The sequence below is a fragment of the Chrysochloris asiatica genome, unplaced genomic scaffold (assembly GCF_000296735.1).
Source record: "Chrysochloris asiatica unplaced genomic scaffold, ChrAsi1.0 scaffold00011, whole genome shotgun sequence".
Taxonomy (NCBI): Eukaryota; Metazoa; Chordata; class Mammalia; order Afrosoricida; family Chrysochloridae; genus Chrysochloris; species Chrysochloris asiatica.
The window spans coordinates 21,942,793-21,946,885 of NW_006408529.1; positions in this window are offsets into that span (position 1 = coordinate 21,942,793).

The following is a 4,093-nucleotide window of genomic DNA, read 5'->3' on the forward strand; positions in this document are numbered from 1 at the left end:
GGTAGTGAGGTTGGCCCAGGATCGGACATTGTTTCGTTCTGCTGTGCATGGGGTCACTATGAGTCAGTTCCGACTCGATGGCACCTGACAACAACAACCAAGCATTTTAATATAATTCAAGCAAAATATTTACCACTGGACTGGGGATGGGAAGCATCACCCTCCCAATCATTTATTCATCATTTCCATTTAAAGCACATTAAAATTCAAATGTCTAGCAGTATTCTGTTGATGGCATCATATGTATTTTCTAAGATGACAGACTTTCTCTATGGCTCTCTCTACTTCCTTCTGAGCCCTCGTGGAATTTTCTGTGGTGTTCATAATTCTACTAACAACCTTCCAAGGCAATCCAAGCTTTTAGTATTGTTGTTGTTGTGGTTAAATACCATATAATTGATTCTGATTCATTGCAACCCTGTGTAGGGTTTTCCAAGAAGAGGCTTGCATTTGAAACACTGACATTTTAGTTAGCAGTCCTGTGTCTAACCTACAGTGCCACACCAGGACAATAAAACTCTTCTAACCACCCATTTCCCAATTCCTAAACCACTTCCTGGTGTGGCGCTATGGATTAATGCACCAAACTGCAAAGCCTTTTGAACTGCAAGGTTGATGGTTCAAGCTCACCAGCTACTCCTCAGAAACCCTATGCAAGGTCAAACCCTATAAAGGGTCGCTATAGGTTGGAACTGACTCAGCATTTAACAACAACAACAACAACAAACCACTTCCACATTTTAAGAAGGACCTCACTTTTGGCAACAAATGATGTTAGTTATCTGTTGCTGCTATCTAGCACTTACCTATCAGTTTGTCATACATGGTAGGTAGCCTGTGTGTTGCTGTGATGCTAGAAGCTATGCTACCAGTTTTAAATATTAGTTGGATCACCCATGGTAGACAAATTTTAGCTGAGCTTCCAGCCTAAAACAGACTAGGAAGAAGGATAGGGAGCCAACTTCTCAACAATTAGTCACTGAAAACATTATGCATTGCAGCAGGAAATTATCAGATACTGTGCCAGAAGATGAGACCCACAGGACAGAAGGCACCCAAAATGCAACTGTTGAACAGCTGCCTCCCCAAAGTATTGTTGAACATAAAGACACTCATGGAACAAAGCTTTTGAAGCCTTCATTTGCTGATAAGACACAACTCAAAATGAAAGAAACAGCTGCAAATATCTATTAATGATTGGAAAGTGGAATGCATGAAACATGAATCTAGGAAAATTTGAAGTCATCAAAATTGAAATAGAACATATAAAGACTGATATTTAGGGATTTGTGAGCTGAATTTTCTTTTACTCCAAAGATCATATGGTTTAATACTGTGGCAATGACTAATTCAAGAGGAATAGTGCCATATTCATCATTAAAATGAACATCTGAAGATCTGTCTTGATGTACAATCCTGTCTGTGGTAGGATAATAGTCATGCATCTACAAGAAAGGCCAGCTAATACAACCATTATTAAAATTTGCATACCACCACTAAAGCCAGTGATGATGAAAGTGAAGAATTCTACCAATTTCTTCAGTATGAAAATGATGAAATTTGCACTCAAGATGTGTTGATTCTTAATGGTGATTGGAATGTGAAAGTTGGAAAGAAAGAGGAAGGATCAGTAGTTGGTGGTAAAAATAATGTAGTGTGGTACTGTAGGATAAGCATTCAATCTCAAGGTTGGTTTGAACTGAAAGGTCAGTAATTCAAACTCACCATCTGTTCCTTGGGAACCCCATACAGGGTTGATATGGGTCGGAACCAATTCAACGGTACTTAAAAACAATAACAACATTGCTTGGTAGAATGCTGTAAGCTCAATGACTTATTCATTATAAATACCTTTTAAAAAGATATTTATATGGTTTAAAAGCAATGTAAAAGATTACTATACAAATGAACCTCACCAGATGGAATATACAGGAAACAAACTGATTACATCTGTCAGAACAGATGAAGGAGATGCTCGATAACAACAGCCAAAACAAAAGCAAAGGCCAAATGTGGAACAAAAAGGAGGAAAAAAAAAAATGATCAGCATTACTCAAGTTGAAAGAACTGAAGTAAAACTCAAGACTCGGGTTGCAATACTGAAGGATTCTATGGATATAATATTGAATGATGCAGAAAACATCAAAAGAATATGGAAGGAATAGATGGAATTGCTGTACCAAAAATAAATGGTTGATGTTCAACCAGTTCAAGAGGTGGTATATGATCAAGAACCTATGGAAAAAATCCAAGATACACTAAATCATTGGTGAAAAACCAAACTCTGGAATTTGAAAGAATGAAAATTGAAATCTTTCAGCAAACTGATAGAACTCTGAAGGCCACCTGGCCAATCAATTGAAAGAGATCCATATTTGTGTACATTCCAAAGTGAGATTACCCAACAGAATGCAGAAATCATAGAAAAATATCATTAATATCACATATTAAGAAATTTGGCTAAAGATAATTTAAAAATCATTGCAATAGTACATCAACAGGGAGCTGCCAGAAATTCAGCTCAGATTCCCAAGAGCATATGAACTAGAGATATCATTGCTGACATCATATGGATCTTAGCTAGAAGCAGAGAATGCCAGAAAGATGTTTACTTGTGCATTATTGATTATGCAAAACGTTCACTGTGTGGATCATGACAATGTTTGGATGGTATTGCAAAGAAAGAGTATGACAAACATGTAACTGTGCTCATGAGGAATCTGTACATAGTCCAAGAGGCCATTGTTATAACCAAACAAGGTAATACTGCATTATTTAAAATAAGGAAAGTCTGTGCCAGGGTTGGATCCTTACACCATACTTATTCAATCTGTATGCTGCACAAGTAATCATAGCAAGTGGATTATAGAAGAAGAATGTGGTATCAAAAGGAAGAAGACTCATTAACAATCTTCAATGTGCAGCTAATGAAACCTTGATTTGCTGAAAGCAAAGAGAGCTTAAAATACTTACTGATGAAGATCAAACACCACAGCCTTCAGTATGTATTGCACCCTAATGCAGAGAAGACAAAAATCCTCACTACTGGAACAATAAATAACATCATGATAAATGGAGAAAAAAGATTGAAGATATAAAGATTTTAATGTGCTTGAGTCTACAATCAACACATGGAAGCAGGACTAAGAAAATAAAAAATTGTATTGCATTAGGCGAATCTGATACACCAGCTCACTTAAAAGTATTCTTGAGCAAAGACTTTACTTTAAGAACTAATGCGTTCCTCACCAAGCCATGGTATTTTCTATTGCCTCATATGCATGAGAAAGTTGGACAACGAATAAGGGAGACCATAGCAGAATTGATGTATTTGGATTATGGTTCTGGTGAAGAATAATGAAAGTACCATGGACTGAGAGAAGAGCTAAATATCTGATCTGGCTTGGAAGAAATACAGTCAAAATGCTCCTTAGAAGTCAGGATGATGCCATTCGTCTCCCATACTTTGGACATCTAAGGACGGACCAGTCCCTGAAGAAGGATATCACACTTCATAAAGTGGAGGATCAGCACTAAAGAGCAAGACCCCTAAATAGATGGATTGGCATAGTGGCAGCAGTAATGAACTCTAACAATTTCAAAGATAGTCCAGGACCGGACAGTGTTTCTTTCTCTTGTGAATATGGTTGCTGTGAATCAGAATTCACTGGATGTCACCAAACAACAACAGTGTTGCTATAAAAAAAAGCCACAAGTGGTGGCTTCAAATAAAAACAAATTTCTTTTCTTATAGTCTGTTTTTTCTATTGTTATTAAGTGCTATGGAGTCAGAGTCAACATAGCAAACTTGTATATGCATTCTGAAGAAAGACTTGTAAGTTTGAACCCCTGCCTTTGAAGTTCAAACCAACCTTGTAGTCCAGGTTTATCCTATAGTGAGACACTAGGACTCATAGCTTGTTGTTGTTGTTAGGTGGCATCAAGTCAGAACCAACTCATAACAACCCTATGCACAACAGAATGAAATACTGCCTGGTTCTAGTCCAACTTCACAATTGTTGCCACACTTGAGCCCATTGATGCTGCCACTTTGCCAATCCATCTCGCTGGAGGCCTTCCTCTTTTTCTCTGA